Here is a 15,315-nt window from a genome sequence, read left to right on the forward strand (position 1 = left end):
AATTTTCTGCCTTTTTATATCCTTATTTACATTTTTTTATCTAGTGATGATACACTAAGGAATGTGGTTTTATATTTATATTTCCTCAATGAACAGAATGAATTCAATAGAACGAAATGTGTAGGTTTGGACATCAGGGCTGATGTTGGTCCACAAGAATGTATGTCGACCTTTAGGAAAAATGATAACTCTGTTTATTCAGCGTACATTCAGCGCATTTTAGCTGACCTACTTTTACTTTTAGAGCACTTGTGTAAAACCTTGCACAGGCGCTTTTACTTGAGTCTTTCCAACACTGATGAGCAGAGCTGGTTTAATGACCCCATTCTCTAGCATGTTTCAAAAGTATGATATTGTAAGGACCTGTAGCTACTGGACATTTAAACCTGGGACTAATCTTGTGAACAAAAAGTTGAAGTGAGAATTGCATTTTAGTTTTAGAGTTTTACTTTGAGACTTTTTTGACTGACACAGTTTTCTACCTCCTTCGTATACTAGACCTGGCTGAAGACAAATGACGTCCCAATCCGAACACATCCATCAGAAAATAGCAAAGAACTGTTAACAGAACTTGTACATTGTTTAAATACGAACACCTTTGATTTATGCTGCATGGATTAATGTGATTACAGTTAATAAACCTGCAGGATAATGAGTTATGGAAATTCCAGTTTGTGGAAGCTTCAGCTGACTGCCTAATAAACATCATTCATAATCAGCTCCTTAGTATACAGATAGATGTGTGCCCCCACACACACACTGCCACAGCAGATGGCCAATATTTGGCATGCAGAAATGGAGTGACAGGAGGTAAATTAGAGCATTGACTTATGAAATTAATATTGGCATGGATAATTGCAAGGAAATCTATGGTATAAAGGATAATCCGAATAATCATCTCATACATGACATATGGTAAATAGGTCCACTTTCCTACCTGGAGCTACCATAATATGATACACACCATTTGTAGAAGAAAAATCACATTATTGGATTATATTTATAGTGCCACTTATTCCTGACTAAACCAGCCTGAAATGTATTTGCTAAATTACTTGAGGAGACAACAACGCAAAAATATTTTTAAATATTCCCTTTATGCGGATGGTAATTCAGTATAAAAATCATTACCTTCGGGCAAGACACACAATTCAGTTTGGGAAGTCTTGATAATGTACTTAAAAAATACATTTCAAATGGATATTGAACGAGAAGGCTGCAGGGCAGTTATGAATACCAAACGTTTGCTTATGACTTCGAAATTATGTAATATACTGATAAATGCAGAGAGAACAAGCTATTTTTGCTATAATATGAAACCTATGATTCACATTTGTTATTTTTACCTAATGTCTTGAAGCTTGGCACCTTGCATGATGGTAAAAGAAAGGACAACAGAGAAATGAATGATGGCTACATTCTTAAAAATGCATTGTTGTTTCCATTGAGTTATGACTACATGCTTTTTGTCAATAATGTAATACTTTTTAACATGCTGTTTGGCGCTAATTAGCAAAGACATAGTTCTGACAGGCTAAACTAAGAATGTTGAGGGGCTAATTAGCAAAAAGCTAGCATGCTTACGGCTATACTGAAAATGTATTTGGTGCTAATGGCAAACAGCTAGCATGCGAACAGGCTAAACTAAGATTGAGTTTGGTGCTAATTAGCAAACAGCTAGCACGCTAACAGGCTAAAAGTTTAAACTAACAATGTTAAAATAGATAGGATTATACCTGTTTGACATCAGCGTGTTAGCACATTTTCTATGAATAATTCATACTACAAATTCTCACATTCTTACTATCAGGTACTATTTTTACATGTGACAGTCCTGTTTCCTTACCCGCACAAAATCAGATATGTCCTTGATGAAAGAATCATTGTTGAACATCTGCAGCCGTGTAGAAAGTGTGTCTCCATGTGGTGTCAGTCTGTATGCAAATACAAGAGGGAGGTGAGGTTACAATGTGTTCTAATAGAATGGAAAACAGATGACAGTCCTATTTCCTTTGAGACTTCCCTGTGCACTGTCTTCTATTATATTAAACCAAATCAATTATCCCAAAGGCAGCATGGTGTAATAGGAAGCTGGGTGGGCATTTTTTAACAGAGTGGGCTGGCTGCACGAATCCAAACACGGAGTGTGCGATTACAGTGATGAGGGCATTGAAATCCTGTAATTGAGACATGCAACATTATGATTGCAAACTGATTGAATATAATTAGCTGCAGCTTTTACTTTGTTTGCTTGCTTCCTTTAATTAAAATACTTTTCTTTTCACTTCGTCAGAGTAGATTCACATTATGTGGGGATGTTTGATAAGTGATTAGCCCGGTGAGGCCGCTGAGATAATTCATCTTCCAATAGTACAATAGTGTGCTGTGGTTGCAGATTGCCCTCCCCCATTTATATTGACTCAGTGACTATGTTGTAAATCAGTGTTTCTCAAACTTTATATCATAATGCACCACCTATGAAATATGTTATGAAAAAAAGCCTATATAAAGAGATCCAATTCAGCGCTGTGCCATGATGGTCTGATTTACTGAACAACAACCTTGAAAAACACTTAAATGCTACATTTGAAATAGAATCCATACCTTTATTCATGGTAAATCAATGTTTTGTCATCACACAATGTCACTGAAACAGCATCACAAACAAATGTTCCCATATATATATATATGTCAATAAATATCAAAACTGGCTTCCCGCTCATACTTAGCAAATGTAATTGTGAACATAATTGCATAAAAAATAGGAATATATCTGTCTTTTAAAAATCTAGTTACAAGCTACATTTACATTATGGTGTAATTATTTTAGAAGATTTTATATAAAAGAAATATAGGTACCTACCTTATAAGTCCTTTGAGAAACAGTGTTATTAATTCATCAGTGTCCATGTTAAATCTATTCCTAGTAAAGTTAATGTTGCAGTGTTAATGTGCACGATTAGATATTTTCACCCCTGCTTTCAATTATCATCTTATCAGGCTATTGTCCTTGATATGCAGGTGTGACATAAGCTCATCTATGTTAATGTTTCTCTGACAGCTTGATAATGAACCACACTATGAACAGATGCACACATATGGCTACAGTATATACCTGGGTTTAAACCAGGATACAGAGCCCCCCTTGACACATCTCTTGAATTTCTACCGCTCGCTTCCAAACCTGCCTGCCTGCAGTGAATATTAAGTCCATTCTCCTCTAGTGACTCTGTGGGTGTGAGACTTTGTCCTTGCAGAGCAGAGCACACTCCATCGCTGACAAGGGCTCCGCTTTTATCACCTGATGCTGTGAGAGCCAAATGAGGGTTCGGCCATGTTCAGCCATTTATCATCCGCGATCAGCGAGCAGCCACAGGGGCAGAAAGGACCTTGGCTGCGTGTACGCGCTCTCCTCCTGCCATTTGTTCTTAAAGTCCACCAGGTTTAGTGTAACTGTGGTCTACTGCATTCACTGCGGGGAAAACAAACATGGTCGCTTTGTTTATACAGTGTCTCGTGCTTTTGTGTCTGCACGTACTGTACTGTATCTCGTAAAAAAATACTTTTTTCAAGGTAAAATCCATGATGATGATGAATGTGGGGGAGAGGAGCTGTAAATGGGGTGCTTATTTACATCGGTCCCAACATTAATTCTGTGTGCCAACTGTAGTATAGAGCTGAGAAATGTTTAAATGAACTGAAAAAACACTTGAACTGTACATTTTTAAATGTTCTGAATCCATAAATTAATTAATGCTAAATCAATGTTTTACGCTGTTACACTGAACTGCTTTTTTTTCATAATTTATATACATTTAGTGAGAAACATTCAGCTTCTTGTACTGTGGTCACGTTTCAACCACATTTTGAAATGTAATAGATTCAGGTCCATCATTTAAACCCAGTGTCATGGCAGTGCTAGACATGGTCTGTCATTTAATGTGTTGGTTTGTGTACATGGACAGGAATTTTCACTTTTTTCTAAACAATGTATCTCAATTGGAAGTATCTTTCGTCTCTACAACACTGTTATTTTTAATGACAACCAAAGATTTGGTCATTCGCATCCTACTTTATCTCACACAACATACCCCAGGTAAAATAGATGATAATGATGAATGTGGCAAATATGGTCAGAGAAGCATCAAATTGGGTGCTAATTTACATTTGTAAATCTATGAAAATGCAATTAATGTAAAATACCATGTTACTGTGCTTTTTTTAGGAATGTAATTTAATAATTAAGTTACTAAAACACATTTTGTGACTAAAACAAATCCCAACATATATTAAGAAATAAAATAAAATAAGGTTTGGCTGCATAAATAATGTATTTATTACCCCAAACTTATTTTATTGTTCTCTATCTTGGGCCAAAGTAACTAAACAAATAAAATAAAGTTGTAACTAAGTAATTGACACAAACTCTGTTACTAAATCACCAATAATGGTATTTTAGGTTTTTTTATGCGCTATGAATTTAAAATAAATGTTAAAATCTCATTTTTCCTGCATCAAATTTGTCTAGAACCGCCTCTGACTTGCTGCAAGGTAAAATAGATGATAATGATGAAAGTGGGAAATATGGTCAGAGGAGCGTTAGATTGGGTTCTTATTTACATTTGTCCCGACATCCATTCTGTTTGCCAACTTCAAGGCATTCAGCTGAGAAATGTAAGAATTAATAGAGAAATGTGTATACAGCATTATCACATTTGACAAGCCACAGTGCTCCTGAGACATTGGCGTTTAACTAGTTGAATAACTCCATAGTTTTAAAAATATGAGCACATAACCACAACAAGAAGGCACTGGTTGGTTTGTTGAGCTTGAACAAAGTGGAGGGCGGGAAAGTAAATTGAATGCTTTGCTCCAACATTTCCTAGAAATAAGGGGGTGTGTTCTTTATTTGTGCCACCAAGTGGGTTGGTCTTCCCTTTCATCCACCTTGTTTTGCACTGCAGCCCCTCTCCCCACGTAATGGCTTGTTTGGACAGACTCTCAAACCGCTTATTTGCTCTGTCCTCGCCTGTCAAAACGGCAGGAGTCCTTTTTATTCACTCCAGGGTCATGCTGAAGCCTATCTCTGCTATTTCCTGAGTGTGCTCTGGGGATACGCCGCTGTCCGTAAACAAGAAATGCTATGGAGGAATGGCAGCCAAAATAGCTTTTTTGTGTGGCATGGCTCTAGCTGCAAGTGAAATATCAACAGCTATCAGATGGGCTGCCATGAGTTTTGGTTAAGATATTCATGGTTCCCAGAGGATAAATACTAATGAATTTAGTGACTTTTCCATGGCAGATTTGTGGTTTCAATAACTTGATTGCTATGAACCATTATTCTCCTATCAGGAAAAATTATGTATGCCCCTTATACACATGGAGCAATTAAAAAAAAAAAAAATCATTCCAATATTGAAACGTAATTGAATATGCTGAATGTGAACAAATCAAGCAATATTATTTTACTAGATACCAAAATAAGTTCATACACGTATCTGCAAGACTATCAGAACATTATAGAAAAGCGTAACAATAATTGTGGCCCTTTACATTGAACTTATATAATGATATGCTATCGAAAATGTATATGTAATGTAAGTTTTAAAAATAATTATAATGAATGCTGAATGTCTCTAGGTTACAAAGGGCCACCCCTTTTCATATTGCCACATTCTTATTACATATTTATTATAAAAATACCAATTATATTACTGCTTCTTCTTGTTTATTCACAATTAGCCTTCAGCTTCATTACATTTAACTTCAGTCATATATTAATGTGAGAAAAGTGCTATTAACAGCAGCACTATTCTATAGTGAACGTTGTGCACATTGTTGTTTAACTTATTCTTATTTGTTTTCTCCTGTCTGTATAGACCAAGCGGAAAGTGTGTAATCTTAATGAAATGGATGTTTGAATTAGGAAACCAAAGTTCTGTAAGACAAACTCTATTCTCCGAACAAAAGCCTTGTGAAACTTGTTTTACCCAACTTTTCAATGGACTACTTACCCCAGAGTCAACATGGTGTGATTAATAATCATGCTTTGGTAATATATATTTTTAGCAGCCAGCCCCTCCGTCTGTCCCCCTTTCAAATTACAATAACAAAATCCTGAAGATCTATCCAGGTTTCTTTTGAAGTGCTTTCTTTTCTCTACCTGTCTCCAGGAGAGAGGAGTGATGCAATAGCCTGATATCAACATCTGTGCCTTTGTGAAGACAGTGCTGCTCAGATAAGACTCTCACAAGTGTGCAGAGGGGGGCGGTACAGTCGGGGGGAGGCAGTGTGCTGCATAGACAGATAAAGACAATGCCACTAAAGGGGGCTTTCAAAATCTGGCTGAGCTTGTGTTCTGGCTGCCGGATTTGGCACCTTCTCCGTAACCTTGGCCACGATGAGCATAACCTTTCCAAAATCACACTGGTTTTATTTATTCCTCTCAGGTATAAGCAAAAAAAAGAAAATAGCTCGGAGCCCATTAGGTGAAATATTAAAAGGGGGCTCCTAAATCTGGCAGAGTCTGTGTTATGACTGCCGGGTTTGGCACCCCTTCTGTCACTTTGGCCAGCATGGTGATAGTCTCACCAAAATCCCACTGCTGTTAGTTAGTCCCCACTAGTTTAAGCTAACAAAGGCCGTTTACTCCCAGCCTATCAGATACAAAATGCCTCTCAATCTGGCAGAGCTGGCGTTATTTCTGCTGAATCTGGCACAATCATCATAAATGTCAGTGACACATACTGTTTGGCAGCAAAACGTAGATGTGGATACCTTGTACAATGCCCACTCCCCTAAACACGCTAGAAATTGCTTGGAAAAATGTATTTAAAAAAAACATTGTACACGTCAACATTGTACTTTTTACTTGAATAACTGTAGCAAAGTAGCTTATCGTACACAACTCTAGGCTTGCTCAAACAGCAGGGTCAACTGTCTGCTGTTGAAGTCCAATTTTAACATCATACTTGAAATAAAAATATGAGCAAAGTGACTCTCTGTACAGCTAAATCATCCCTGCTATATGCGTTCCAGACTCACACAGGCAATACACATGGGAGAACTGATACAGAAAACCCTTTGTCATTTTAGCATGAGAAACTGAGACATTTTAAGTAAAGTTATTGATAATGTACAGGACTGACACAAACACATCTTCAAAGCGTATGTACTAACCCAATGATAGCAAAAAATATCAACAAAATTCAACTTCTACTCTACTTTTATTCATGTCTACTCTCAAAAACTTACACTTGATGTTTTTCCCCTCAAATTCACAAACTTTCAAGGATTTCTAGCACCCATGGGAACCATGTTCACATGTTAAATGTATACCACGCCCTCTTGCTCAGCTCCAGAGGGAGAGGTTGCAGTGCACGCTGTCCTTGTATCCAGATAACCTGACCACTGGGATTCAAGATATAACCTTTATACATGCCTTATTGCTCTTCTTTTGGTATTTTTTATTTCACAATGAGTTCAGATCAATGTCACATGTGTGAAAAGCTGTTGTAACACACATCAATAGGGAAAGACGAAAAAGGAAATAAAGGAAAAAGAGGAAGATGGTGGTTAAGTCTAGCGGTAATACCCTTTGTGAAATATTTTATAGTGGGGGTGCATTTGCCAAATGATTTCTCAGCTCCCTATCAGTTAGTAACTGACCTTCTCCAGTTAATTGAACAAACATGATATCCTAAAGCAGATCTGCCCGGGGGCCAACTGCGGCACATTGTCCATTTTTAATTGGCCATCAGAAAATTAAAAAAGTATGCTTTACTTCTTAAAGGTCCCATTTTATGCATGTAAACGGTCTGCAGAGTCAAAAACCCTCAAAGTACACCCTGTAGCGAGTAAAACTCTAGCACAGAAAAGACCTCCCCAAAACGCCTCGTTGGAGATTTCTCATTTTCCAATGTTTTCTTCCTGGGTACTGTGACGTGGGGATACCCAGAGGCCACACCCTCTGCCAGCCTTTCACGAAACAAAGCTTCCCAAACCTTTCAGCGATTCATGCCGGATATGTACAGCCAGTGGCGACTGGTCATTAGGGGCAGGTGGGGCACAGCCCCACCTAGTGTCAGCAGAAAGTATTACAAATAATGATTACAAAAATGCAAAAAAATAAATAAAAAAATATATAAAATATATTTTAAGATCATGTTTAATCATCTGATTCGTCTGTACATTGCTGTTTTAGTCTGTGTTCTTCTAATTAGTGTGTCTACAGTCACAGTGTGTGCCTATTGAGCTGTTTAGAGCCATGTGGGACAAAACCTGATTATGCCCCTTCCTCTCGCTGTGAAGTCAACGGTGACTGTAAAAACTTCACTGCGCATGCTCAGAGTATTTTGTAATGAAATGTGTGTGGCAAAAAAATAATGACCAGAGGGGCATGGAGCTACCATCCCCACCATACGTCATCTCAAATCATTCAGAGCTGATTGGCTGTAAGTACGTGTGCCGCGAAAAGTGTGCTGTGTGAAGAGGAGACGAGAGAGCTGCAGTGGCGCGTCCTAAAACCAGGAAGTAAGCACAAAAAAGCAATGAGATTTCTCCAGAGGATTTTAGAAAATAGCTCGAAATAAGATCTGTGGGAAACGTGCACGTTTTGATTAGCCGGATAACATCCACATGTCTACCCTACTTATATAATTTTTTTATCATAAATCTATGGATTAGATTTATGATAGACTTTTGAAACTACAAGAACATAAGGAGGACTTTTACAAAAAAGTAATAGAAATGTTTGTCCAGAAGGATAGGCAAATGGACTTCATCTTCAAGTCAAGGTAAGACCGCCATTTTATTGAAAATGGGATCTTACTAAGAGAGAACAATTCAATATTTAAATGATAAAATGACATTTTTTGGGTATCCTTTTGTTGAACTGTCTGTTTAAAATTAATCGAAGCATCAGACAAAAAAAGCTTTTGAAAATAATATTATATTTTGGTTTAGGTCAAAATATAATATTTGTAAACCTGAAGAGTCAGTGCCAGTGCCTCACCAGCCATGAACCTCACTGCACGTCACTGCAGAAGCTTATATATAGACATCTAAATTTTTTGTGCCCCACCACTTTTGTACATATAAAAACGCCACTGTGTACAGCGTAGGGCACTGAAGAACGATGCTGTTCCTACTTTGTTTGGACCAGCGGGAGATTCGGGTACACAACCTGTAAGTATTCATTGTTGTTTGTGTATTTACGATGTTTAAAACAAACAAGGTATCTACCACGACTGTTTAAATGGGTAAACGTTTTTCGGGCTACTACGTTGGGATTGCGGAGAAATGCTCTCCGCAGACCCATTCTCACAGCGTTATAAACCTTTTTCTTACTCAATATCAAGCCACACTTATTGTTTTTACTTCGGCTGTGAGTGTTTGTGTGTGCTCAGGATGAGTTTAGCTTGTTCTTGCTGTATCGCCGACACGGAAGCCTGTCTGCTCCTTGCAGCAGCTCGCAGCAACATGCGGCTGAGCTGAGCCTTCTCCACTTCCAGGCGGTTGAAGCGCTGAGTGACCGAGGCTATCGATCCAAAAAGCCCTCCCGTGGCAACGGGGGCCCCAAGGAGATCATCCCGGTCTTTCTTAGCCAGGGCGGTCAAACCTAACCACACGTGACGCAACGCCACGGTGGTCAGGGCCATCACCCGACCGGCTGCGGTAGCCATGCCGTGGACCAGATTATTCATCTGGCCCACGCAGCGGTCCGAATAATCACTCCCGTCCTCAGACGGGGAGGTGGGAGTGTCCTGCTGAGGGGAAATCAGCGACACTCCTAACACACCCAGATTATTGGCCGCCGCCGCCATCTGCACCCCGAGCTATATCTTATCGAGATACTCAAGCATCTCTCGGTCACGCGGCAGCGGGGGCAGGGGCCTTCTCCCCTCTGCCCACCCAGCTGCCTGCGGAAGCAGATGCGCCGCCAGGCTATCCTCCAGCAGGGGCACACCGGAACACTCCGTGTCTGAGTGGCCCTCCACCTTGAGGATTCCTGCCCAAGTAGCCACCGTAGCCTTCGTTTTCAGTGGCTGCCGCCACGTGGCTTCCACACACCGCCAGATGTCCGGAAGAGGGGGTGAAACGAAGGCCGGCTGTGCTGGACGGCCCGTGCCGTAGAAGCCCTGACGCAGGCGGCTCACCGGCCTCGGAGGTATCGGTGGGGGAAGCACACGTCGAGCTCTGGGTCCTCCACCGGCGAAACATAACACCCCTCGAACACCGCCACTCTGTACAGGCGCTGCAAGTTGCCGATGGAGGCAGGTTAGCTGCCGCGTGGTCAGACCCCAGACACTCGATGCATCGAGTATGGGGATCATCACTCCCGATAGAACCCGGACACGAAGGACACGGGCGCTCCTCAGGTGAGTCCATATCCAATTTGTCCGAAGAAAAAAACGGTTTCTCGTTCTTACTATCCTGTTTTCTCGCTCAGTTACTCAATAGAGTGGCGAAGTCACGCCCATCTACTTCCGGTCCATGGGACCTTATTTCGGAAAAAATATGTATTGAAGTCAATGGAGAGAGAAAACGTATCTTTCGATCCCGTTTGAATTGTGCCATGAATTACACATATGATGTTTGTCAATCTTAAAAAATCATTTCCATGTCAAAAATGTCACAGTTTGTCGTAAAACTGTTGAAATATAAGACTATGAAAAATACGCAACTAGAAAGACTACAAATCCCAGAGTCACGTAAGTGATGTCATAACTGATGTCACAATTGTTTTCCTCCACTAAATAAGAGATAGCTAAGATAAAATAACTTTAACAAGATGCCTGTGTGCTTAGTACCAGGTTGTTATCATACCAGCAATGGGTCTTGCTCGTTCTTTCGCTTCCCGTCTGATGAAAGGACCAGGAGTGGCTGGATCAAGTTAGCTACCTAGCTAGTAGCAAGCACGTTAGTTAGCATTACAGCCTTAGCCTTGTCATTTTTATTAGCCTTAACATGAAGTAACATTAAGTGACCCAAAATGCTAAACAATAAGAGTAGTAGTCATATTTCGTGAACCCTTTGAAGAGTAGGCTACTGTCACACCGGTGTGATCATTCTATAATACACCATTTAAGCCTGGGGGAGAAATGCTAACGCTAATGCTACATTAGCATCGGCGATCTTTTCTACTTCATGCTATCTACACAAATGGTTGACATTGAACATTAAAAAGATCAGGCCGTTCAGGGAGAATCGAAGGAAGGCAGGCAGGCAGGCAGCTTTGCATAACATTCTTCTGGACGTGTTTCATTGTGGTGATAGTGAGGGTAGTCAATCCCTTTTTTGACAAGACAGTAGTGACGGCCATCTTGGTGACGTGTTTTGTTGTGCGAGAGCAGAGATGTAGTTCATTGAGCGTTTCACACAAAATAATGTGTTACTTCACAGTTTTACGACACAGTTTTTTTTTTTGACATGATCGTTTCGGTAGTGACAAAATGGAATGGTAAGCAGGTAAATCCCACCATTTTGAAATAAATGTGTTTTAAAGTCTGAAAATCAGTGTGTTACTTTAAAGGTCTCTTATTATACTATTGCCTGTGAGAGATATAACCATATGTTTCGGTAGTGAAGATTCTAGCTAAGTTTGAGCATAACTAAAGAATGCTAGCAAGTACATGGCTAGCATACACGTCTTTGAAGAGGTTTACACACATACAATCCTAATACTTTGCATAAAACCCTGAAAAGGTTTACTTAAAGTGGACCTATCATGCTATATTTGAATAATATATTGTAGGGCCATACCTATATAAGGTATATTTATTAGGGCTGTCAAGTTAACGCGCCACTAATTATTTTAACGCGATTAACGCATGTATATTTTTTGTCCTCGGCCGCCCCGTAGTTTCAGAGCGCATCGAGTTTAAAATACCATCTACAAGCTGATGCTGACAGCCCCGCTCCTGCCGCCCGCTTGTGGCAGACCACACTTCCATGCTCACCGGCAGGCCCGGACTGGCCATCGGGAGGACCGGGAGAGTGTGTGTATGTGTGGAGCGAGCGAGGCACACCTTACGTGATGTTGTTGTTGTTAGCATCTGGTGCTAGCTAGCTGCGCTAACGGATATAAGGAGCTGTTTCAATGAAAACAGAGGAGCGACATTTCGCCGACAACTGCGCCGAGCACTTGACTTTATGCAGGTAGCCAGACAGTGGGACATTGTACGAAAAGTCAGCACACTCAGCACGGATAGTGCGCGCAACATGATTGCAGCGTCCAGGCAGCTCCCGTTCGAGCATATATGCCTTGAGCTGCACATTGCTCCAACGATCCATCACAGTGTCTATACACACACACACACACACACACACACACACACACACACACACACACACACACACACACACACACACACACACACACACACACACACACACACACACACACACACACACACACACACACACACACACACACACACACACACACACACACACACACACACACACACACACACACACACAATTGTATGAGAGAGGTTCCAGGTTGAATTGAGGCGAATATTTGTAATGTTCAGACGTTGTTGTGTTTAATATTCATGAGAATATTTGTCATTGTTCAAATGATAATAAACAAACATATAAAGCATATTTGTCCACTCATATGTTGATAAGAGTATTAAAAACTTGAAAAATATCCCTCTAAGGTACATTTAGAACAGATAAAAAATGTGCGATTAATCGCGATTAACTATGGACAATCATGCGATTAATCGCGATTAAATATTTTAATCGACTGACAGCCCTAATATTTATACGTTTTCTTTTTCAAAATACCAAACAGATCATGCATTTTAGCCATGCCTCATTTCGCTCTATTTTGCTCTCCTCCACCCTGTCTTTGCATGCGCTGCAGCTGACCACGCCCCCCTGCAAAGGAGGGGGCAGAGTTACGAGCGTCGTGTTACCATGCTGTTACCATGCCACGGCAACCTCTCATTCCCCTGATAGGTCAGCTCCTCCGTCCTGACATCAGAGAAATGTTCAAATCTGGATCAGTCTGTATCAGATCCATTGCAGCCCCGCTTTTAGAGATTTGGGTATGGAGGAAAAGAGAGAGGGTTGTGTTTTCTGACACTTGGTGAGTTCCCTGGAACACCGGGGACACATATTCATGTATAAAAGACGTACAAAAGTGCATTTTGCATGATAGGTCCCCTTTAATTGAAGATAATATGTGTTCGGTAGGGACAATTCTTAAGGTTACACGCCGACACGCAGATTTTGGAACAGATTTATATAAAAAGTATGGGATATAGCTACTTATGGCTTGCCATTCAGCCATGAGGGACAGGGATGCAGTGTCACTGCCTAGTGCCAAGTCAAAAATCCAGGGGTGTGGCTAAAAACCAGGCTCGGCCATTGGACTAAAACCCCTTGTGTTTCGGTAGTGACATGAAAACTGGGGACATGATTTTTTGAGTATAGTTTTTTTATTAAAAAATGATACCCACAATAAATCTAAATATTCCAACTTCTAATCATAAAGATCTTCTAAATACCGCGAATCTCAGAGTGGTGCGCGCAAGTATCAGAGTGTTACCATGGTAGCGGTGGAAGAGGGAGGGGCTGCAGTATGAGCGTTGGAAGCTCAAATCAAGCGACTTGCTGGCTCTGTATTTGTTGTTAAATGTCAGATAAACTACTACGCATACGTGACTGGCGAGGCGGTGTGTGTGGTGGGGGGGCCAACAAATATATCAGGGTGGCCATGATGCTGGCGCCACTGGTCACAGGAGGGGCCCAGAGTTCCTTGCAGGTTCTTTGTCTCCCCCATGTTCCTCTGCTGCGATACAGGCGTACTTGTCATAGCTGGTAGTGGCTCATCAATAAGGTCGCGGAGCAGCAACACAGATGCTGGCAGAGGTCTCTGTCCTGGAGAGACGAGCTAATCACAGTCTCTGTGGGGAACAGCGGGGGAGCAGTCTGTCTTCTGAGGCTCTTATCTGCACACTTAGACACACATACATGCATACACACTCCTGCACAGCCATGCAAGTAAACAGCAAACATGAGGCTGACACTCCTCCACAGGCGCACGCATAAACATGACATGAAGTACAGGATGTAATAGAACAACGTGTGTGTTATCGCCCTCCCTGCTGCGGCACTCCCATTTGGTTGCCGCTGTGTTTGCCCAAATCCAAAAGAGATATTCTTAGTGAGTATAAATACATTAGGGTTTGTGGGCTCATTGCCTTCGCAGTCATTTGCATGTGCTAGTCTTGTACTTTCTGAAATGTGGAATCTTGTTTTGCTTTGAAGGTGAAAATATGGTTTTACAATAGAGTTAAGCAGTAGTGAATTGCCAAGGTAAAATTACATTTTGATTAGCCTCCAGCACAGAAGCAAACATTTTTATTAAACATGAAATGCATGGAATTTAAAAGGAATTTTGGGTTTCAAGAACCTGGAAACAGTTGCAGTGTATTTCTATAAGACTTTTACAAATACCAACCTGTGTCACCTGTAGGAAAATAATGTACTAGCAGCAGTGTTTTTTAGCCTAGTCTCCTTAGACCCTCATTTCCACAGAAAGAAACTGAATAATTATGTTTCGAGGGAAATCTATTTTGTAATGGGTTGTGTTTCTTTTGGCGTATCACAAATACATTTTTAGTTAGAGTATTTGGAAGTCCTTATATGGATGAAGTCAGGGTGGATGATTGTGAACGCTGTTTGTGTCCATTGTGAAAAAAAACTTGTATTGATTGATGGTGGACTTTTATAGATGTCCATCTGTAAAGCCCATAAAGTAAACAAACGTACTAAGCTAAACCATGATCTCCAAGTAGTTTGGTTGCCCGAACCCTGGCTGGGCGGTGCTGACCTTCTTTCCAATTCCCACCACTACACCTGCTCAGCTGCTGCTCATCATCCTGATGCCACTAATACCTGCACCTGTATATCAGCCTGGTCCTCATCTTCATTCTTCCTCATCAGTGGTAAAACATATTGACCAAACCTAGCTTCTAGTTTTCGCCACTTTGTTTTTGACATTTTTATCCTTTAATCTCCCGGTCCAGATCCACTTACCTCCGACTTCAATTCATTTGTTCATTCGTTCATTTCAATGTATTATTATTTATAGAGAATGCAGTTTAGTTGTATGGGAATGTAGTTTTTTAGGAGACCGGGTTGGTATTTTAGACCTTTTAAGGGTTTTTCTTGTAGGTGATTGCTAGCTTTTATCCAGACAGTTGTCATCAGGTTACCGTTTGATACCATGGTGACGTGTCAAATTGTTCACACTTGTAAAAGATTGAGATACTACGGAGCCCCCTAGGGGACATGGAG

General features: G+C 40.6%; 1 pseudogene; it reads right to left on the bottom strand.

The window, feature by feature from the left end:
• LOC117498611 overlaps nucleotides 1-9,824 on the bottom strand; it is a 30,489-nt pseudogene extending 20,665 nt beyond the window's left edge.
• Nucleotides 9,825-15,315: the final 5,491 nt, after the last annotated feature.

Source organism: Trematomus bernacchii, unplaced genomic scaffold (assembly GCF_902827165.1).
Source record: "Trematomus bernacchii unplaced genomic scaffold, fTreBer1.1, whole genome shotgun sequence".
NCBI classification, from domain to species: domain Eukaryota; kingdom Metazoa; phylum Chordata; class Actinopteri; order Perciformes; family Nototheniidae; genus Trematomus; species Trematomus bernacchii.